Raw genomic sequence first — 24,057 nt, 5'->3', positions numbered from 1 at the left:
TTGCGTTTCTTTTTAAAATTCTACTTCAAAATATGAACCCCTTCCCTTCAAAAGTCACATTTCCTCCAGCCCCAAGCCCTGCCACCTTCCCATCAAAATCCAAATCCCTCTCATTATCATTTTCAGGAAGCATTGAAGGCCTGACAAACACCCCAAAGTTCAAGGACTCCTCGTAAATCCGGGGTGTAATTTAGATTTCACAAAAACCCTGCTTTGAAACCTCTCTGAGCAGCCTGAAAGGGGGCTCGAGTCACTCGTGGGTTATTCAGATGCAAACCCTGTTCTGCAGCACAAGTGGCTGAGCTGAGCCATCCCCAGCAGCTGGAGGTTGGGGGCAGATGCTCCAAAGCAGCAGCAGCAACAGCAGCAGAGCTCCACGGCTCCACTGGAATCAGCGGAATCGAGATCATTAAAGCCAGCTAAAACCAGCCAGCTCCCGGGATTTTGTGCCATCTGAGCCCCTATTTCCAGCCCCGTTCCTTCCCAGCGGGATCAGGCCCCCGCAAAACGGCACCTCTGAACCTTTAGATCAATTCTTGGAGTAATTACAAAGCAGAAAAATCACTCCTGTGTCACCCTTAAGCACTAAATTTCAAGGTTTAAATTGTTTTTTTGGGTGGTTTTTTTTAAGCAAGTGACACATTTCTGAGGGCCGTGGGTTGAAGGCTCTTTTGAAAAGCCCCAAATCCCTAATCCGGAGTGAGAAGTTATCGCCGGAGCACCTTGGGATGGGTGGTGACAAAGGCAGGAAAGGGCCGGGGCTCCGGGTAAATAGGGCCGGGGAGGAGTGGAGCAGCCTGATAAGCCAAATCTGCGCAGCATTCGCTGCAAAAAAACCGGCACAAAGCAAAGCCAAGAGCGCAGAAACAGCTGCGGCCGACTTCTTCATTTCTAAAGAGGAGCAACGAGGGGAAAAAATAATACGATAAAAATAATCCAGCACCAAGCAGCGAAGTGCCTGGGTGCTGGCCTGCAGGGAGAGGCTCCAATTCCCTCCGAGACCCAGACAATAAAATGTATATTTTATTGTAAAATAAAATGTATATAAGGTGTATATAACAGGGAATTCGGGCATCCCACCAGGAGGAGGGAGCAGTGAGTAGGGCAAGGTGGGATTTTTGGGGTGGAATCTGGAATCTGGATTTATTCCTGGCACGGCTTTAATGGGATGTGGACACTGCTGGAGTTTGAAGGAATTTAAACTTCTCAGCCACCCCAAACCACTTTGGGCCAACAAACACCAGCCTGGCCAAGAGAGCTGAGCACCAAGGCCCAGAAGCAGATTTGGACATGCTAGGCCTTAAAAACCTCAATAGAAATAAAAAACTCAATAAAAATATAATATAATAATATATAATAAATATATAATAATATACAATATATAATATATAGTATATTAAAATATATTATATATACTGTATTATATATAATAATTAATTAAGCTTTTATAATAATAATTAATTAAACATTTTTAATAATGTTTAATAAAACTTCCTAAACTATGGAAAGTGAGTGGCTATTTCTCACAATTTTTGATAAAGTTTTAATAAATCTTTTATATTTTTTAAAGTGAGGGGCATTTCTCACACTGGGATAGTGGAGGGTGGTGGGATGGGATGGGATGGGATGGGATGGGATGGGATGGGATGGGATGGGATGGGATGGGATGGGATGGGATGGGATGGGATGGGATGGGATGGGATGGGATGAGATGGGATGGGATGGAAGGGATGGGATGGGATGAGATGGAAGGGATGGGATGGGATGGGATGGGATGGGATGGGATGGGATGGGATGGGCTTTAAGGTCCTTCCATCCCAAACCATTCCATGATCCCACTTTGGGCACCCCCAGATCTCCCTTGTTCCAGCACTTGCTCCGGGATCCTGCCCAGTTTGTGGTGGGAGGAGTTGAAATCCCGGGATATCCTGGTGGGAAGAGGTGAAATCCTGGGATATCCTGTTTCTCCGTGCCAGGAAAGCCCTGCCTGCTTTGATTTCCAGGCTTTCCCTGCACTGTAATGCCCTGCAGCTCTTTGGAATGGCTGATTCCTGGCCGGGTTCTGGGTAGAGCCTGGCCAGGGGGATGGACGGGCTGGACAGACACAGCCCCACAAGGTTTTCTGGGCCAGTATGGGATAATCAGGAACAGCAGGGAGGAGAAGTGCTCAGGATACCAAGGAGAGCTGGCATGCAAACCTCTGTATTTTATTTTATTTTATTTTATTTTATTTTATTTTATTTTATTTTATTTTATTTTATTTTATTTTATTTTATTTATTTTTTATGTTATTTTACTTTATTTTATTTTATTTTTCTATTTTATTTTATTTTTGACATTTTAAATTTTTTTATTTTTAAAATTTTTTTTATTTTATTTAATTTTTTAAAATTTTATTTTATTTTATTTTTTAAATTTTATTTTATTGTTTACATTTAATTTAATTATATTTTAAAATTTTATTTTATTTTATTATTTTATTTTATTTTTTTACATTTTATTTTATTTCATTTAGTTTTATTTTATTCTATTTTTAAATTTTTTTACATTTTATTTTATTTCATTTAGTTTTATTTTATTCTATTTTTAAATTTTTAATTATTTTATTTTATATTATTTTATTTTATTTTATTTTATTTTATTTTATTTTATTTTATTTTATTTTATTTTATATTCTTTTATTTTATTTATTTTATTGTTTACATTTTATTTTATTTCATTTTATTTATTTTTATTCTATTTTAAAAATTTTATTTATTTTAAATTTTTTTAAATTTTTATTTCATTTTATGTTATTTTTAGCATTGCTCTTTTCCCCTTCTCATCCCAGGGTGTTTTGCAGCAGGAGCAGCTGATGGGCTGGAAAAAGCTGGGATGGGAGCTGGGAGCAGGAGGTGCCCATCCATGCAGCCCAAGGGAGGGATTGGAGGCTAAAACCACAGAAAACGGGAAAAACAACCTCACCAAGAGCCAGGCCACCTTGGACCAGCAAAGCCCTGCCCATGAAAGGCTGGAAAAGAACAAATTCCTCCCCAGTCCCCACTTAAAAATGGGGAATAAAGGCACAGAAAAATCAGGGTTTGCAGCACCCCCAGGGCCAAATTTGAAAGAGAAAAGTAAAAACATCCAAATATTTTTCTTTTCTTTTCTCACCTGGATGAGAGACAGAGCCCAGGGGTTTCCAGGATCACCAGGAATTTCTGGAAAACTCTCACCCCAGTGGAGCAGCACAGGCAGAGGAACTTTGGGCAAACCAAGGGCTTCTGTTTGCCACACAGAGAAAAAACAGAGCAAGAAGGGCCAGGAGGAAAAGCAACAAACCCTGAGCATGAGCAGGATCAAGCAAGGAAAGAACTCTTACAAAATACTGGATTTCTCCCTGCCTGGAGCATTCCCATCCCCACTCTGCTCCCCAGGGAGGCCTCTCAGTCTGGGGTGAAAAGAGAGAAATTTGGGGAGTTTGGGGACACCTGAAGGCTGAGAGGGGAGGGAGGGAGGGAGGGGATGGCAGAGCTGGGATTGCACTGGGGCACAGCTGGGAGCTGGGCTGGCACTGCCACAGAAATGGAGCCAGCCCTGGGCACAGCACAGGAGGGACCTGGAGCTGCTGGAGAGAGCCCAGAGGAGGCACCAGAGATGCTGCAAGGGCTGGAGCCAGGCTGGGAGAGCTGGGGGTGCTCACCTGGAGAGGAGAAGGCTCCAGGCAGAGCTCAGAGCCCCTTGCAGGGCCTGAAGGGGCTCCAGGAGAGCTGGAGAGGGACTGGGGACAAGGGATGGAGGGACAGGACACAGGGAATGGCTCCCAGTGCCAGAGGGCAGGGATGGATGGGATATTGGGAATTGGGAATTGTTCCCTGGCAGGGTGGGCAGGCCCTGGCACAGGGTGCCCAGAGCAGCTGTGGCTGCCCCTGGATCCCTGGCAGTGCCCAAGGCCAGGCTGGACACTGGGGCTGGGAGCAGCCTGGGACAGTGGGAGGTGTCCCTGCCCATAGCAGGGGGTGGAATGAGATGGGATTTAAGGGCCTGATGATCTCTGAGCAGATCCCAGTCCCTGCCAGGGGTTTTCACCCAAACCCCACAGTTTGCCCATTCTCCACTGGCTGGCTTCGCCCCAGTGCCAAAAGTGTCCCAGGGATGGACCAGGATAGGATCAGAGCTGCCCCAGCCCAGGGTGATGATCACACATCAGGAAGTTCTCACTGCTCCCTGCTGCAGCTACAAATCAGAATAAACCCCTTTGGACACCTCCTGGTGTAATTCCTCTCTCCCACCAGGAGATCACCCCCTCTCCAGAGCCTGCTTTCCCCTCACAGCTCCTTCCCTGTCAGGACCCAGGACATCCCTCTGGCAGTCCAGGATGGCCAGGACCCCTGCCAGGGGGCTCAGGGACCCTCACACAGAGCCCAAAACACCTGTGGGTTTGATTACGAGCAAATTTCCAACCTTAGATGAAGATCAGCAAGCCACAACAGTTTGAGTAGAATAATAGTGAAGTTATCACAGGGTGGAAAAGTAGATTTTGGGGTTTTGGTATGGGGGTTCAGGAGGCAAGATGGAGGGAACTGGGTGTGTCCAGCCTTTCTCCTTCTTCTTCTTGGCCTCCATCTTCTGCTGTGATGTTGGCACTCACAGATTGGTTTAGAGTAGAAGCTCACTGTCTAACATAGGTGATGGGTATTGGGAAGGAATTGCAAACATTGTATATGCAGTTTTTAGTATAAAGACATAACACTGCCCTGGGGGCAGGCAGAGTGCCTGGAACTGTCCTGCTGGATGGACCTGGGCAGGGCAGGAGAAAATTTTCTATAGATAAGAAACAATGAACAACCTTGAGACCGAGAAATGAAGAGCTCTGACTCCTTCCTCAGGCACTGGGCTGGGAAAAGAGACTTTGGAACTTTTCTTGGGGTCACTCTGACCAGCCAAAGATCCCAACACTTCCCTCTCCAGCATCCTGCTGCTCCCTGAAGAAGTCTCTGCTGCCTTCTCCAGGTTTTGCAGTGCTAACACCACCTCACACAGGTGTTTTTGTTGCTCAGGGCAGGCTCTGGCCCTGAGCTGCTGTCCCAGGTGCAGGAATGAACCACAAGCACCAGAGCTCTGCAAACCTTCCCTGCAGCCCTGGGAGAGCCGCCTAAGCCAGGCTCCCCCTCCTCTTCGTCTTTCTCTCTCTTTATTTTTCCTCCTCTCCCCGAGCTCCTATTCCCAGTGGCCAGGAACATTTAGTCTGGCCGGGAAAAGGAAATCTCATTACAGAATTATGGTTCATTTAGCAGGTCCCACTGGAAGCCCTGCAATAACCACTGCCTTCCTAACAGGATTAGCCAGTGTCTGAACCTCCCGCTCTCCCTACAGCCACCTCCCTGACCAAAAACCCTAAAAAACCCCAAAAACCCTCAAACAGCCGCGGAAAAATGTGATCCAGGTGGGTGCAGGGAGGGGAAGATTGAGGGGAGCTGAAGGTGGAGAATTTGTTGGTGTGAGGCTGGGTGCTGCCAGCAGAGGTTTGAACAGGTTATCCCAGATTTATCCCAGAGTTATCCCAAATTATCCCAGAGTTACTCCAGAGTTATTACAGATTATTCCAGGTTTATCCCATAGTTATCCCAGATTATCCCACAGTTATCCTACAGTTATTCCAGATTTATCCCAGAGTTATTGCTGACTTATCCCAGATTTATCTCATAGTTATCCCACACTTATCCAGATTTATCCCATATTATCCCAGAGTTACCCCAGAGTTATCTCAGAGTTATTCCAGATTTATCCCAGACTTATCCCACAGTTATCCAGATTTACCCCAGAGCTATTCCAGAGTTATCCCAGAACTATCCCAGACTTATCCCTCAGTTATCCAGATTTATCCCAGAGCTATTCCAGAGTTATCCCAGAACTATCCCAGACTCATCCCACAGTTATCCAGATTTATCCCAGATTTATCCCACAATTACCCCAGATTATCCCACAGTTATCCCAGAGTTGCCCCAGAGTTATCCCAGATTTATCCCACAGTTATTCCACAGTTATTCTAGATTTATCCCAGATTATCCCAGAGTTATTCCAGATTTATCCCAGATTTATCTCACAGTTATCCCACACTAATCCCAGTTATCCAGATTTATCCCAGATTACTTCAGTTACCCCAGAGTTATTTGAGTTATCCAGATTTACCCCAGAGTTATTCCAGAGTTATCCCAGAGTTACTCCAGATTTATCTGACTTATCCCACAGTTATCCAGATTTATCCCAGATTTATCCCACAGCTATCCTACAGTTATTCCATATTTATCCAAGTTGTTCCAGATTTACCCCAGATTTATCCCAGAATTGTCCCAGAATTATCCCAGATTTATCCCAGATTATCCCAGAGTTATCTGAGAGTTATCCCAGAGTTATCCAGAGTTATTCCAGACTTATTCCACAGTAATTCCAGATTTATCCCAGAATTATCCCAGATTTATCCCACAGTTACCCCAGTTATCCCACAGTTATCCAAATTATTCCAGATTTATCCCACAGTTATTCCAGACTTATCCTACAGTTATTTCACAGTTATCCCAGATTTTTCCCAGGTTTATTTCAGACTTATCCCAGCTTGCAAATCCCACTTTTCTTTGCTGTCTTGGCCTCTCCCAAGCTGCCCATTCTCCCCAGTGTTGGGAACTGGGGATATTGATGTTGGAAGCAGCAGGGACACCCTGGATTACCCAAATCCTGCTGGGAATTCCCTGCCTGCTGCTCCCAAAGCAGGACCCAGGTGCTCCTGAAAGCTGCTTCAGCCTCTCCTGGCATCAGTTTGGGAGTCTACACAGTTTTTGTTTGGAAACTACAACACAATTCCTGGAATCTGCTCTTGTTATGAGGGTGGGAAAATATAAACCAGAGGAGAAGGTGGTGGGAAAAGCCAAATTTTGTGGGGCCAGCAGAACACCCCAGCCCAGGCTGAAATACCTCTGCTCTTCCCATCCCTGTCCCCACTCAGAGCCAGGAAAATGGGGTTGAAGAGCAAGAAATTGGGTGTAGAGCTCATGAAACCACCCCTGCTCTGGGTTTTCCTGGTCTCTGCACCCTCCCTCCCTCCTGGGCAGGGAGGAAGCAGCAGGAACAGGGAAATGTTCTACAGGAGCTCCTGGAAGAATCTTTTTTTCCCAGGTGTTCCCTGGGAAAGGCTCCAGACAGGAGCAGGATTTGCCTGGATTTCCTCCCCTCAGAGCAGGGAGAGGTTTCATCAAAAGGAATTGGGATATTCCTAATTAAAACAGGACATTTTTGCACCAAGTTTGCCAGGACTGGGCTCTCACCATTCTGCCTTACTCCATCCCAACCCTCCTCATCCTCGCTCCTTCCCTCCTGTGCTCACTACCCCAACTCTCATGGAAAAAGGGGAATTATTTCACCCCCACTTTAGCCTAAAGCACTCCCCACCCTGCCCTTGAGGGCCCACACTGTCAGGTGAGGAAATAATTAATGCACACGTTAATTAAAAACTGTGAGTGTGTTCAAGGATTGCTGCTGAGTGCAAAAATGCATCCAAAGAGATTTCTGAAGAAGATCTGGTCCCCCAAATCTGCCTCAGCAAACACACAGTGTATGATCTAGCTGCTACTACTACCATTATTATTATCATCATTATTATTATTATTATTATTATTATTATTATTATTATTATTATTATTACTATTACTATTATTATTATTATTACTATTACAATAAATAATAAATATATAAATCAAATAGAATGTAACAATAAAAATAATAATTAATATAATAATATATGAAATATACAAAATATAAAATATATAAAGCGTTAAAATGTATAGAAATAAAATTTTATTAATATTTATTATATGTTCTAATATATAATATATTAAAATATTATATATTATATATTAATGTATATTATATATATTATATATAAAATATACATATTTTATATTATATATATAAAATATAATTTTATATATATAATTTTTTATATTTTAAACAAGTATATAGATATATAATTTTTTATTTATATATATATATATAATATAAAGCAAGAGGTAGTAATACTTTTGGGGTAGGTAACTCTGGCATGGAGGAAGGTGTTAATTGCAATTAGAACCAAATAGATATTTTTTTAATATATTCTAATATATATAACCTTAAAATATATTATATATTAATTTATATTTTATTATTTATATAAAAAATATACCTAATTATTTATACATTTTTATTATATATATTAATTTTTTTATATGTATAGATATATAGACATATATATATTTTATATATATCTATAATATAAAGCAAAGGGTGGTCATACTTTTGGGGTAGGTAACTCTGGTATAGAGGGAGATGTTAATTGCAATTAGAACCAAATATATATATTTATTATATATTCTAATATATATAACCTTAAAATATATTATATATTAATTTATATTTTATCATTAATATATAAAATATATCTAATTATTTATACTTTTTGTTATATATATATTAATGTTTATTTTATATGCATATATATATATGCATATATTTTTAATATATCTATAATATAAAGCAAGGGGTGGTCATACTTTTAGGGTGGGTAACTCTGGCATGGAGGGAGGTGTTAATTGCAATTAGAACAAAATATATATATATTTATTATATATTCTAATATATATAATCTTACATATGTTATATATTAACGTATATTTTATTATTTATACATAAAATATACCTAATTATTTATACATTTTTATTATATGTATTAATGTTTATTTTGTATGTATAGATATATAGATATATAGATATATAGATATATAGATATAGAGATATAGAGATATAGAGATATATTTTATATATGTCTATAATATAAAGCAAAGGGTGGTCATACTTTTGGGGTAGGTAACTCTGGCATGGAGGGAGATGTTAATTGCAATTAGAACCAAATATATATATTCATTATATATTCTAATATATATATTCTTAAATATTTTATATATTAACATATATTTTATTATTTATATATAAAATAGATCTAATTATTTATACATTATATATATATATAAAATTTTATTTTATATGTATAAATATATAGATATAGAGATATATAGATATAGAGATATATAGATATATAGATATATTTTATATATATCTATAATATAAAGCAAAGGGTGGTCAAACTTTTGGGGTAGGTAACTCTGGCATGGAGGGAGGTGCTAATTGCAATTAGAACCAAACTCAGCCCTGCAGAGTTCACCCCTCATTTGAGAGTTGCCCTGAGGTTTTCAGCTCCAAGGTCCCACCGAATTCCCCTCCGTGCAGGGATTCCAGAGCCTGTCCTGGTGTCCCCACCCTGCTTCCCTCAGGAATGTTTCAGGATGTGTTTGTGGTGAACCCCATGGAATTTTGGGGGTGCCAACCCCATCCCACCCAGCGAGCAGCAACTCCATTTCCCCCTGGAATTTCTGCACCACTCAAACCTCTGCTAAAATGTGCATTTATTTCCCTGCTTTTCCCAGCCCCGCAGCTCGGTGTTTGCTCCCAACCTGGATGCTGGGAAGGAGCCGGGGATGCTGAGACGCCTCATTAGGAGGGAATGAAGGGCCGGGCTGGGTTGTTTTTCTCAGGCTGAGCCCTGCAGCTCCCACGCTGTTCCAGCAGAGGTTCTGCAGCGCTAACGAGGCTCTGCCCGGAGCTGCAGGGTGTGGTGGTGGGCAGGGGTTAAATGCTGGGGGCAGCAGCAGCAGCCTGGGTGCCCGCGGGGTGCCAGGGGAGGCACTCAGCAGGGCAAACCTGGGGTGAAAACTGTGGGAAGAGAGGAGGGAGATGCAGAGAGCAGGGAAAGTTTCTCTGATGAACACTCAGGAATTCAGATTGCAGCATCTCCTGAAGCCAAGGGCTGAGGCCAAAAGGCGTTTTTGGAGCTCAGGGGGTGGAATTGTCCTGCCAGGAGGGTGCACAGCCCTGCTGTTGCAGACATCTTTTATGAAAAATCCTTTCCTTAGGATTTTTCCTCCTTGAGAAGCTGGAAGCCTCAGGAACAAAATGTAAACAATGGTTATCTGCTGCTGTGGAATGCAACAGGTGCATCTGTGATTGGTCTCATGTGGGTGTTTCTAATTAATGGCCAATCACAGTCAGCTGGCTTGGACAGAGAGCCGAGCCACAAACCTTTGTTTTCATTCTTTCGGATTCTAATCTTAGCCAGCCTTCTGATGAAACCTTTTCTTCTATTCTGTTAGTATAGTTTTAATGTAAGATATATCATAAAATAATAAATCAACCTTCTGTAACATGGAGTCAGATCCTCGTCTCTTCCCCAATCCAAGAACCCCTGTGAACACCATCACACCCTGCTCCAGCCCCTCCAAGCACAGAGGGATCCTCTGGGATCCTCAGCTGCCTCCAGCTGGAAGGAGAAGTCACAATATCATCCTTATTTTCATTTTAAATCAGAGTTATTGTTGATCTGGCCAGGGAGGGTTGGCAGCATCCAGGATGGGGCACCACCTGCAGAACCAGGTGATGTCTCCCAGTCCCTCTGTTCATAAATGTTGGGATATTGAGATATTGGGACACAAGACAGATGATGGACTTTGGATCGGGAGATTGGATAACAGCATGCCTTGGCATCCTGGAACTTTGAAGGCTGCAAGAAGATTCAATCAGACTGGTTTACCAGAAAAAGAAAATTTCATTAAACTCTGCAAGCAAGAGATGTTGTAATATGCGTAAGTTTGTGGATGTGACTTTAACCTAATCCTTGTAGTAAACATTACTACAAGGATTAGATTAACATTACTACAAAACTTTTGTCTTCCTAAAACAACAGATAAGCATTGGTAGTCTCTGACCCACCTGTCTGAGCCCTGCCACAGCTCCAGCACAAGGATCTCATCCCTCAGGACACAAATCCCTGTTGTACCACTCAGCCTGGCTTTGGGGAGGGTTTTTATCCCCTTTTCCCTGAGCTGGCACAGAGCTGTGGGTGCCCTGCCTCCCTCTGAGCACCATCCCTGGCACTGCTCTGGACAGGAATGTCACTGGGAGAACTGGGAATGGACACATCCCATCTTTGGGATGTCCCTGGGAGAACTGGGAATGGACACATCCCACCTTTGGGATGTTACTGGAAATGAACACATCCCACCTTTGGGATGTCACTGGGAGAACTGGGAATGGACACATCCCACCTTTGGGATGTCACTGGGAGAATGTCACTGGGAATTCTCACATCCCACCTTTAACAGGGCACAACAACCACGGGGAAGAGCAGATCCTGATACCCAAAGTGTCCCTGCAGCTTCTCCCCCAGCCCTTTCCCCTTTCCCTCTCTCCTTGTTTGTTTATTTGGCCATCCAAGCTTCCAGCAGCAGCAACGGGGTCTGGAAACCCAAAACTTCCCCTGGGGAAGAAGTTCTGGCATCCAGCAGCCAAGTCAGGAGACTCTGGAAAGTTGCTCCGAGCCTGTCTCATCTCAGGGCTTGACATATCACTGCTGTCCATTTCCCTTCCCAAGGAAATCTGATTTGTTCCAAAGTTTATAGTTTCAGTGACCTAATCCCAGCATAGTTGTTCCTGTTTCCCTTTAATTTACTGCTGCAGCTTGTATTAATTGATGGATTGCAGAGGGTTTGAGCCAAGCTAATTGTTTTAGGAACAGGGAAAAAAAAAAATAAAGGAGAAAGAAAGGGAGATGTGAGGTCCCTTAGTGGATTATGGAGGGATTCAGAGGGGGAAGCAGCAGCACCCTCCAGGAAAAAGCTCCAAACAGGAGAAACTGTCTGCAAAGGGGGGGGTTCTCCACCCGTGCTCCTGCAGCCAGAAATAATTTCCCTGGGATGACCCTGGAGTGGAGAGCAGGGCTGGGATGGTCCCTGTGCTCTGAGGAGCTGCTCCTGCCCTGGAGGATGCTGGGGACCAGGGGAGCCCAGGGAAAAAGGGAAATGTCATCAGTCATCATCCAGCAGGGATGCACAGGCTGCTCTGAGGAGGGGATGGAGCAAATCCTGCTGGAGGATCCCACCTGGGATGGGTGTGGGAGTCACTGGAGCTGCCAGCAGGGATTTGGGAGGTGTAAATCGTGGCCAGAGACCCTGATCTCATCCCAGGAGAGGGGAGGGGCTCTGTGGATCAGGAACAGCAGCTCAGGCTGTGAGAGCTCACTTTGGCAAGGCCTTTGGCAGCCCTGTGGTGCCAGAGAACGGAATCATGGAATGGTTTGGGTTGGAAAGGGCATAAAGCCCATCTCATTCCTGCCCCGCCATGGCCATGGCCACCTTCCACCAGCCCAGGCTGCTCCAAGCCCTGTCCAACCTGGCCCTGGACATTCCAGGGATGGAGCAGCCACGCATCACCATCCTCACCCTAAAAACATCTTCCTTGTACCTCATCCAAATCAACCCTGTCCCAGTTCAACACTGGGAGTTATGAGCTGAGTCCAGGCCCATGGAATACCGGGGCAAGGGAGGATTTGGGATCCTGCATCCCAGGCTGCTCCAAGGCTGCTCCAAGCCCCAGTGTCCAACCTGCCCCTGGACATCCCAGGGATGGAGCAGCCACATCTCGCCACCCTCATCCTAAAAACATCTTCCTTGTACCTCATCCAAATCAGTCCCAGTTCAACACTGGGAGTTAGGAGTTGGATCCAACCCCACGGATGGAGCAATCCTAGAGGATTTGGGATCTCCTCTTTCCTTGCCCCCATCCCTTCCACCCCTCCCCATCTCCCCCAGGAGAACGAAAGCAAGAGCAAACCTGCTTTGAGCAGAGAATCCTTTTGGAGTTGGGGGTGCAAGGAGGGGACACCCCCGAGGAAATCCCAGCTCCCAGGACCCCCCAACACCCCCTGAACCACAGCACCACCAAAGCATTGAAGTTTTCCAGGCCAGGAACTCTCTCCTTGCTGTTTCCCTGGCCAAACCCCCCTTTCCCATAAATCAGCCCAGGCTCTTTCAGCACGGCTCTCTCTCTCACAGAGAGGTTGATTTATTCAGGAGGAACACAGGGAGTTTCCAGATTCACACTAATTGCTCTCCCAAATTACTTAATAGTTGAAATTGCAGCCCTCTCTTTGGAAATCATCTCAGACAGCTCAATAAAAAACTATCAGCGGAGAGACAACTGCAAATTGATAAAGTCTTTGAGACGAGGCTAATATCATTGTTGTCTGGCAAATTTATTCGTCTGAAACCCGAACGAGGAGGATAAACAGCCTCGCTGGGCGAGGAGGACACCGCCCGCTCCCGAGCTGCTCGATTCTCCCTTCCAGAACGGCTCTGATGACTCGGAGAGAGCAGCAGCGCTGCCGAAACCAGGCAGGCACAGCCAATAAATCGCTCCAGCCCTCCCCTGGCCGAGGAGAAGCAGAATTTAAAATAAATAATATAATAATAATTAAAATAATAACAATAACATCAAGAGGAGTGCTTGTGCGGGTTCTGGCGGGAGGCAGGGGCTGCTGCTCCAGCCCTCCCCTGGCCGAGGAGAAACAGAATTTAAAATAAATAATATAATAATAATTAAAATAATAACAATAACAACAAGAGGAGTGCTTGTGCGGGTTCTGGCGGGAGGCAGGGGCTGCTGCTCCCCTCGGGCTGTGGATCCAGAGCTGGCTGCTGGCCACAGAGCTCCCGCGGGCTTGGAATTGTCACCCAGGAGGGAAGGGGAAAACTTGGCTCATTTTGGCCGCTTCCCAATTTCCCGTCTGCTCCCGGGAGGGAGGGAGGGCAGGGAATGCAAGGGGAGAGCCGGTGGTGTGGGGGGATCCCAGTGGGGCACAGCCCCATGGAGGAGGATTCGGGGGGCAGCACCAAGAGAGTGGGAGCCCAGGAAGGGCCAGGGGCGTTTTGGGGGGCGCTGAGCGGGATGGGCAATCTGGGAGCATCACTGCTGTGCAGGGCTCTCCCGTTTTGGGGGCATCTCCTCTGCCGTGCAAGGTTTGGGGTTCTCCCAATTTGGGAGTATCTCCTCTGCCAGGTTTTGGAGTTCCCCCATTTTGGGAGCATCACTGCTATGCAGGGTTTGGGGTTCTCCCATTTTGGGAGCAACTCCTCTGCCATGGAAGATTTGGGTCTCCCCCATTTTGGGAACATCTCTTCTGCTGCGCCAGGTTTTGAGGTTCTCCCATTTTGGAGGCATCACTGCCATGCGAGGTTTTAGGGTTCTCCTGTTTTGGGAACATCTCCTCTGCTGTGCAAGGTTTTGGGGTTCCCCCATTTTAGAAGCATCACTGCCATGCCAGGTTTTGGGGTTCCCCTATTTTGGGGGCATCACTGCCATGCAAGGTTTTGGGTTCTCCCAGTTTGAGAGTATCTCCTCTGCAGGTTTTGGGGCTGCCTCATTTTGGGAACATCACTGCCATGCAAGGGTTTGGGGCTCCCCCATTTTGGGAACATCTGCTCTGCCGTGCAAGTCTTTGGACCTCCCCCCTTTTGGGAGCATCTCCTCTGATGTGTAAGGTTTTGGGGTTCCCCCATTTTGGGAGCATCACTGCCTTGCAAGGTTTTGGGGTTCCCCCATTTTGGTAGCATCTCCTCTGCCATGCAAGAGTTTGGGGTTCTCCCATTTTGGGAGCATCACTGCCTTGCAAGTTTTTGGGGCTCCCCCATTTTGGTAGCAACTCCTCTGCTATGCAAAGTTTTGGGGTTGTCCCATTTTGGGAGCATCACTGCCATGAAGGGTTTGGGGTTCGCACTTTTTGGGAGCATCACTGCCTTGCAAATTTTTGGGGCTCCCCCATTTTGGTAGCATGTCCTCTGCCATACAAAGTTTTGGGGTTCTCCCATTTTGGGAACATCACCTCTGCCATGCAGGGTTTGGGGTTCCCGCATTTTGGGAATATCACCTCTACCATGCCAGGTTTTGGGGTTCCCCCATTTGGGAACATCACTGCCGTGCAAAGTTTTGGGTCTCTCCCATTTTGGAAACATCATCTCTGCCGTACAGGGTTTGGGGCTCCCCCATTTTGGGAGCACCACTATCGTGTAAGGTTTTGGGCCTCTCCCTTTTTGGGAACATCTCCTCTGCCCTGTGATTTTGGGGCAGTCTGGAGGTAGCTCAGGCTCCCCATTCCGGGGTGGCCCCACACACTGACAGTGACAGCCCCCCTGTCCCACCCAGCCGAGCCCATGGCACCGCCCCTGCCCTCTCAGAGCCCAAAACCTGCTAATTTCTCCTGCTTTTAAATCCATTTCTGCAAGGTTTGGCAGGAGGGGGCTGGGGGAACAGGGTCGCTGTCACCACTGACTGACGGGCAGCACTCCAGATCCACGAAGTTCCTCCCCTCCATCCCCAGCTTGGGGCATCACACCAGGAACAGCAACCAGAAACCCCTCTGGGCTGGGCACGGGGCTCAAATGCAAAACACTCAACGGAGAGACCCCAAAACCGCCCAGTTTTCCCCCAGAGAGCAGCGTGGCAGCGAGAGGGTTACGAGGAGCCGCTGCCCAGCACGGTGCCAGGAGCCACAGGGATCTGAGAGCCAGCCCGGCCGATGGCTGCCATCTGCTCCTGGCACCTCGTGTCACTGCCGGAGCCTGGCAGCGGGGGGAAAACCATCCCAAGGCAGGCCCGAAGGCAGCCCCAAAGCTGCCCCAAAGGTGGCCCCAAAGGTGCCCCAAAGGCAGCTCCAAAGAAGCCCCAAAGTCCCAAAGGCGGCCCCAATGCAGCCCCAAAGGCGGCTCCAAAACTGCTCCGGGCAGCCCCAAAGCTGCCCCAAAGCAGCCCCAAAAGGTGGCCCTATAGTGGCTCCAAAGGCAGCCCCAAAGGTGGCCCCAAACTGCCCCAAAGCTGCTCCAGGCAGCCCCAAAGTGGCACCAAAGCAGCCCCAAAGGCGGCCCCAAAGGCGGCCCCATAGTGGCTCCAAAGGCTGCCCCAAAGTGGTCCCAAAGTCAGCCCCAAAGCTGCTCCAGGCAGCCCCAAAGCGGCCCCAAAGCTGCCCCAAAAGGCGGCCCCATAGTGGCTCCAAAGGCAGCCCCAAATGTGGCCCCGAAGGCGGCCCCAAACTGCCCCAAAACTGCTCCAGGCAGCCCCAGAGCGGGCCCAAAGCAGCCCCAAAGCTGCCCCAAAAGGCTGCCTCAAAGGTGGCCCCAAACTGCCCCAAAGCTGCTCCAGGCAGCCCCAAAGTGGCCCCAAAGCAGCCCCAAAGGCAGCCCCAAAAGGGCCCCACAGTGGCTCCAAAGGCTGCCCCAAAGTGGCCCCAAAGCTGCCCCAAAGGTGGCCCCAGCCCCCCGAGCCCTCCCTGGGGAGCGGCAGAGGGAGTGCAGAGATGCCACAAGAGCTGGGGGGACACTCAGGGACACATCCGAGCTGCTGGAGCCCTCTGGGCTGTTTGAAGAGCTGTGAGAGCCCCACAGCCAGGGCCGTGTCCCCCCGTCCTTTATGGGGTGGCCGGGCACAGGGACACAGGAGGAGGGTGCAGCAGAGCCTGTGGGGTCCCCACGAAGCTTTCCCTCACTCCTGGCACCCAAAGGTGCCCCAAAAGCAGCAATTCCTGCAGAAAGCCCAGCCCCCAGCCGTGCCCCCGTGTCCCGAGGGGCTGAGGTGGCAGTGCCACCTTAAAGGGCGCTCGCTGCCACCCGCGGTGCCCTTCCCTTTGATGGCACAGGGAAGAGCGGCTCGGAGATGCATCCCCATCCCCATCCCTGCGGGAAGGCGTCCAGGGGAGGCAGAGCGGGCGATGGAAGAGGAGAACGGGCAGAGCCCCGGCCCGGTGACCTCGGAGCCGCGGGGATGGGAGAGCGGCCGCGTTTCCTGACCCACATCCCAACCCCCCCTCGGGGCTCCGGGCAAAGAAAAACCCTTTAAAATAAATAAATAAAAAGTCTCATTCATCATTCAGCCTCTGTTTGTTTTCTGCACTCCGCTAAGCTCAAACAAGCAAAACAGATTAGCTGGGCTCATTTGTTTCCTACTTAATTACACCTCTTCGGTGCTGATGTAATATTGCAAGATTTGGGTTGCTAAGGCTGAAAATCCACCTGCCCCCCTCCCACACCCACCTTGGCTTTTCATTCCCATCATGAAAAAGCCCAGATGGAGATATTTTTTTTTTTCGAAAAAACTCCTAATTATTGAGGAATTCAAGGCTCTGAATGCAGAAGCTGCCAGCGAGCGCTCAGGTTGTCAGAAGCAGATGGACGCCAGCTCCAGCTTTTGATCACAGCCTCGGAACCCCTCCCCAAAAAAAACAGCGGCAAGGGGGGGGAAGGACCCCGCATCTGCAGCCGCACACGGCCGCGGATAACTTTAGTCATCCCCCCTCCCTCTCCAGGATTGCTTTGGCATCAATAGGACTTCCCAGGAAGCCGGAGCAGCTGCGGTGCCGACGCAGTTTGCAGGATGAGCTGGGCGCTGGAGGAAGGAGCGCACGCCTCCCCGCAGGAGATGCTTCCCTTCCCTTCCCTTCCCTTCTTTTCGGGTGCTTTTCCTTCCCCTTCCCCACATCTCTGCAGGTGCCCCAAATCTGCCGTGCTGTACCCAGGGCCGGGCCCATGCACGCAGGAGAAGCTGGAGGTGCCCAGGTGGAGAAAGGCGCACCTGGGAGGGGTTTTTAGGGCTGTCACCACCCTAAAATGATCCCGCAGAGCCCCCAGCCAGGAGGGTGATGCCGAACTGCTCCGGGTGCTGGCAGCATCCCCAAAACACTCCATGACCGCAGGAGAAGCTGGAGGTCCCCAGGAGGAGAAAGGCGCACCTGGGAGGGTTTTTAGGGCTGTCACCACCCTAAAATGATCCTGCAGAGCCCGCAGCCAGGAGGGCGCTGCCGACACCCCCAACCCACCCCACCAAAGGTGTGTCCGAAGTGAGGAACACGCGGAGCCGGGAGATCGGGAACGATGTCCCAAACAGACCCCCGCGCTCCCATCCCGAACAAAACACTCCTGGAAAAACACCACAACTCCCGCTCGGACATTGGCAGCCACCCCGAGCCACCTCCCCCGAGTGTCCCCTCGGTCCCCAGCCTTACTTGGGTCCGGAGGGAGGCGCCGAGAGGCCCCCGGGCAGCGCCCCCCGCTCGCCCCCGCCGCAGCCCCGGGCTCCGGGCGCCGAAAGGAAGAGCGGACAAAAGGCACGAACCGAGGCCATGGCTCGTCCGGAGGCAGGGGCCGGCCGGAGCCGGGGAAGGAGGCGCTGGGCAGCGGCAGGAAAAGGGCTCAGGCGGCGCTGGAGCTGCGGGAGGGCTGCGTGAGCCGTGCCCAGCCGCCTGCGTGCCGCCCTTGCCACGGTGGCATTGCCCCTCGGCTGTGCCCCCGTCCCCGCGACCCACCGTGCTCATGCAGCGCATCCCCTGCGGCTCGGCGGGGCTGGCACGGGGGGAATCGCTGCCGGTGGTTTTGGGATGACGGGAATGCCCCCCGGGCACCTGGCACGGCCACCGGGGTGACGGAGGAGTTGGGTTATTCAGTAACTTTTAATCTCTCCCGGCTGGAAGCTGCTGCACGCCTGCATAAGCACGGCTGGGAGCGAATTTTGGGTGCTCGGGGGGGGGGGCTCTGACCCACCAAATGGGGCTGGGAAGGAGGATGAGGATGGGAGAAGTTCCGGGGTTTAATTCCAAACATCCAACTCATGGGAAAGGCAGGGAGAGCCCAGCAGCTCTTCAGGGCCACGGGGGACCTTCCCTTCCCTTCCCTTCCCTTCCCTTCCCCAAAGGTGCAGAATGGGGAAATAGCATTTCCACCCCACAGCACGGCTCTTTCTGCCCTAAACCAAATGAAATTTTATCCACCTCTAAGGAAAAGCTGAATTTTTAACCAGGCAAGGAGCTGCTGTCCTTGGCGTGCAGTGGGGTTTTGTTTGAGGTCGATTGGAGATAACGGAGCTCTCCGGGCCTTTGGAAGGGTTTTCCATTGATTTTTTTCTTCAGCTCCAAAGGGAGGCAGAGCAGAAAGGAACATCCAGGCTCCTCAGCACAACCTCAGCCCCTGCGTGCTGCAAAGTCAGGCATGCCTGGGCAATTAGGAGGCATCCAAGGGCTGCTGCATTAATTAAAGGAGTCCTTGGAGATCAAATCATTGCCAGGGACCTGTTGTCCCTGTCCCCTCCAACTCTCCCATCCAGCAGGACAAGCTGCACCTCAATCCCACGTCAGGTTCTGCTCCAAAGCCCCTGAACATCACCAGAAACAAATTTCCTGCTTTAAATTGAAGAGGTTTTAACCCCAATGAGAGCCCTGAGCAGGGAGAAACGAGCTTGACCTGCCTATTGCACCAACACTGACATGGCTCTCTTGCTCACAAGCCTCAGTTTAACTCTGAGGAGATAAAAAAATAAAATAAAACCAGCTTTTGATGTCACAGTGCTGTTGTCAATACCTCCAGAGCAGGTCACACTTCACATGATCCTTCCCATCCCGAGGTGACTCAGATACATACAGCTCCTGAGGGCAGGAACCCTGCGTGCCCTCACTCCAAACTCCACTTTTAGCCATTTAATCCAGCAATTCCCATTCTCTAAACCAGAATCCATCCCTGCAGTTCTGTCCCAGAGCCATTTAACCAACAAACCTCCATGGGAAGGATTTTTGAGCAGCCACATCTCAGCAGAGGCCCTGGGGCAGCTCAGTGATTCTGAGCCCTCAGTTGTGGCTTCCAAATCCCAAATTCCCAGACACCAACGAGACCCATGGAAATAAGGAGGGAGCAGTAGGAAAAGGGGCTGTGACTGATGGACAGGCATTTTTTCTGTTTTTATAATTGAATTTATTGGGGGCTTGGGCATCTCCAGCAGCACTGGAGGAAGCCATGGATGGATGGGTGATGGATGGATGGATGGATGGATGGATGGATGGATGGATGGATGGATGGATGGATGGATGCCCTGCAGCCAGGCAGGAACAGACAGCTCCCAGCAGGGAAATTGCTGTTTTTGCAGCTTCCCAAATATTTGAAGGCAAACCCTTTGCCTTTCCCACCTTATTCCCATGACAAGAGGAGCACATCCACAACAATTCCCATCTCCCTTCAGGAGCACAGCACAACCTTCCAGCCACTCATCCCCCAAATTCCCCCAGAACAGGCACCCCAGAGCACATGATCCCATCCAGCAGCATCCCAAACCCTGGCACACAGATCCAGCTTGGAGGATCCCCCCCATCCCAGATCTCACTCACCTCTGCACTCAGGAGCTGTTTCCCAGCGAAATGAGTCCCAGGGTGCTCCGTGGGAGGTGTGGGAGCAGCTCTCAGGGCAGGTGTGTTGTATTTAAGGCACGGGGGGGTAGAGCAGGGATAATGAGGCAATCAATCCATTTTCCTCCCAGCGCCTCGGGCAGCTCCGCACGGAGCCAAGCCCGGGGGCAGGACCTGGGGAACGGCGCTGGTGCTGTCTGGAGCCGTGGAGCAAGGAGTTCACAGGGCCAGAGACAGGGAGTTCTCACAGACAGAACCAGGGAAATCACACAGCCAGAACCACAGAATTCACCCGTCCAGAACCATGGAGTTCCCACAGCCAGAACCGTAGAATTCACATGGCCAGAACCAAGAAATTCACACGGTCAGAACCAAGAAATTCTCTCTGCTAGAACCTGGGAATTCCCACAGGCAGAACCAGGGAATTCCCACAAGCAGAACCAGGAAGTTCACACTGACAGAACCATGGAATTGCCACTGACAGAACCAAGGAATTTATACAGCCAGAACCAGGGAATTCACTCATCCAGAACCAAGGAATTCGCACAGCCAGAACCATGAAATTCCTTCTGCCAGAACCCAGCAGTTCCCACTGCCAGAACCAGGGAATTCCCTCAGCCAAAACTACAGAATTCCCATTCCCAGAGCCAAGGAATTCACACTGACAGAACTATGGAATTCCTGCTGCCAGAATCAGGGAATTCACTCATGCAGAACCAAGAAATTCCCACTGCCACAACCATGGAATTCCCACAGCCAGAACCATGGACTTCCCACTGCCAGAACCAAGCAGTTCACACAGAATTCCCACAGCCAGAACCATGGAATTCCTACAGCCTGGGCCAAGGAATTCCCACTGACAGAACCATGGAATTCCCACTGCCAGAACCAGGGATTCACACAGCTGGAAACTGGAATTTCCCACTGCCAGAACTATGGAATTTACACAGCCAGAACCATGGAATTGCCACTGCCAGAACCAGGGAATATCCACAGCCAGAACCATGGAATTGCCACTGCCAGAACCAGGGAATATCCACAACCGGAACCAGGGAATTTATACAGCCAGAACCATGGAATTTCCACTGCCAGAAGCATGGAATTCCCACTGCCAGAACCCAGGAGTTTCCACTGCCAGAACCAGGGAATTTCCACTGCCAGAGCCTTGCCCTTCCCGCTCTCCAGAGCCTCCCTGCACCCTGTGCAGATCCAGGGTGTGCAGGCTGCCCATGCAGAGCCATTCCCACCCAGCAGAGCTGAGCTTTAGCTGCTCCCAGAGCCCGGATGTGCTGCTGGAAATGCAGAATGACCTGGGAAGCACCAAATGTTTGGGGTTTGGGGGCTCAGGGGCTGATCCCCTCATGGGAGGGATAATTCCAGCAGCAAATCCCCCATGGAAGGGGTGAGCAAGGAGCCATCCCCATGGAAGGTGCTGGAATTGGGGATGAATGGAGTAGGCAGCTGGGAATAAGAGTTAAGGGAGGTGAAATCCCAAAAAAAGAGCTTGGCCACGTGGAGGAAGGACCCATCATCACCCACGGGATTTACAGGACCAAAAATATCTGAAACCCAATCCAGGGACACCAATCCCAGCATCCAGGAGCTCAGGGGGGGCTGTCCCCTGGTCATGGGGCAGCAGCCAGGGCCACCAGAGGTTGTTGGTGTCACCAGACCCAGAGGGACAGCAGGGTCCCAAGTGCCACTGCAGCCAGCAAACCAGCCTCTGGAAAAACCTCTGGAGAAAACCAGGTGTTCCTGGAGTGAGATTTTCCTTCGGGAATGCTGCTGGGAGCTCCCAGCCCTGCAGCATGGCCTGGTGGGGGGAATTTGGCAGCACCAGTGCAGAAGGAGCTTGGAAAAAATGAATAAAATAGGTTTCAGTCCCTCCCTGCAGCATCCCAGAGCTCCCAGATTGCAGTCCCACATGGAATCACCCTGCTCCAGCTACCAGCACGGGGATGACTCCTTGCTCACCCCATCCATGGGGGGTTTGCTGCTGGAATTATCCCTCCCAGGAGAGGATCAGCCCCTGAGCCCCCAAACCCCAAACCTTTGGCTGTTTCCCAGCTCATTCTGCATTTCCAGCAGCACATCCAGGCTTTGGGAGCAGCTAAAGCTCAGCTCTGCTGGGTGGGAATGGCTCTGCATGGGCAGCCTGCACACCCTGGATCTGCACAGGGTGCAGAGAGGCTCTGGAGAGCGGGAAGGGGAAGGTTCTGGCTGTGGGAATTCCATGGTTCTGGCAGTGGAAATTCCATGGGAATTCCATGGTTCTGGCTATGGGAATTCTCTGGTTCTGGCAGAGAGAATTCCTTGGTTCTGGCTGTGTGAATTCTCTGGTTCTGGCAGTAGCAATTCCCTGGTTCTGGCAGTGGAAATTTCCTGGTTCTGGCAATGAGACTTCTTTGGTTCTGGCAGTGGGAATAGCTGAGTTCTGACTGTGTGAATTCCCTGGCTCTGGCAGTGGCAATTCCTTGGTTCTGGAAGTGGGAATTCTTTGGTTCTGGCAGAGGCAATTCCATGGTTCTGGCAGTGGCAATTGCTGGGTTCTGGCAGTGGGAATTCCCGGGTTCTGGCAGTGGGAATTCCTTGGTTCTGGGTCTGTTAATTCCCTGGTTCTGGCTCTGGCAATTCCCTGGTTCTGGCTGTGGGAATTCCTGGGTTCTGCCCCATGGCTGTGGGGCTGGAGGAGGCTGGAGCTGAGCTGTCTCCACAGGAGCTGGTGGCTGAGGAGGACGGAAGTTCAGGCTGAAGGTTCACCCACCGTGTCTGGCACCTTCCAGGACTCCAGAATGTCTCTCCACCAGCTGGAAGTGGGGCCATGGAGCCAGGGGGTCCCACGGAGCACCCCTACCCTGTCCCTAGGATGGGGCCACAGGGATTTCCTCACCCTCTCCAGATCCTCCTGGGGATGTCTGGCACCCTGAGGTGCTGGGACAGGTCACCCACACCCTGGTGGGACAATTCCCCTCTGGGACAACTTCTCCCCTCCAGGTGCCCAGGCACAAACCCCGAGTTTGGGATTATTTTCCTTCAGCATCACTGACCCTTCCCCACCCCACAGAGACCCCACAGCACCCCCAGGGTCCCCTGACCCCCTCCTGTCACAGATATCTTTTATAAAAAATCCTTTCCTTAGGAGTTTTCCTCCTGAGAAGCTGAGAGGCCTCAGGAACAAAATGTAAACATTGATTATCTGCTGCTGTGGAATGCAACAGGTGCATCTGGGATTGGTCTATGTGGTTGTTTGTAATTAATAACCAGTCAGCTGGCTCAGAGAGAGCCTGAGCCACAAATCTTTGTTATCATTCCATCCTTTTCTATTCTTAGCTAGCCTTCAGATGAAATCCCTTCTTCTGTTCTTTTAGTATAGTTTTAATGTAATATATATCATAAAATAATAAATCACGCCTTCTGAAACATGGATCAGATCCTCGTCTTTTCCCCAATCCAAGAACCCCTGTGAACACTGTCTCACCCTCCCACCCCTAATCCAGGCACGGAAAGCCACCCTGTCCCCCCCAAAAAAACCCAGGAATAAATAAAAAACTGTGGCACAGGAAAACCCTCAGCCAGTTTTTCTACCTGCTGCTGCCCAGGCTCGGCTCTCTGGAGGAGGCTGCAGGTGTCTCGTTTAGGGCAAAAAGCTGGGAATTGGGGATTTCCTCCTTCCCAGAGCTGCCAGGAGGAAAGGATCCTGTGCTGAGAGCCCGGCAGGGTCGGCAGTCACAGGGGTCGGGTTTCTATCGCCGAGGGCAGCGTAAAAATAGAGGTGAGGAAAGAGAATCTGCTGAGCAATGGGACAGCAGCAGCGCGGGGGCTGGAGCAGCGCAGCCCCTTCCCCTTCCCCTGGGGAGCTGCTGGAGCCCCCGGGCACGGAATTAATTAATTAATTTATTAATTAATCCCAGGGCTCTGGCAAAGAGGGATCAGAGCCACAATCCTGT

General features: G+C 49.5%; 1 protein-coding gene across 1 annotated transcript in view; it reads right to left on the bottom strand.

Moving 5' to 3' along the window:
* The window catches only part of NOS1 (nitric oxide synthase 1), a 98,071-nt gene extending 74,247 nt beyond the window's left edge, over window positions 1-23,824 (bottom strand). Inside the window, exon 1 of the mRNA XM_063173379.1 lies at window positions 23,696-23,824. The gene's annotated coding sequence lies outside the window, so the exon portion shown is untranslated. The remainder of the gene's footprint in view (window positions 1-23,695) is intronic.
* Between the last annotated feature and the right edge of the window lie 233 nt (window positions 23,825-24,057).

Source organism: Melospiza melodia, chromosome 20, assembly GCF_035770615.1.
Source record: "Melospiza melodia melodia isolate bMelMel2 chromosome 20, bMelMel2.pri, whole genome shotgun sequence".
NCBI lineage: Eukaryota > Metazoa > Chordata > Aves > Passeriformes > Passerellidae > Melospiza > Melospiza melodia.
The sequence above is the reverse complement of the archived record's forward strand: the minus strand, read 5'-3'. Positions and strand labels throughout refer to the sequence as shown.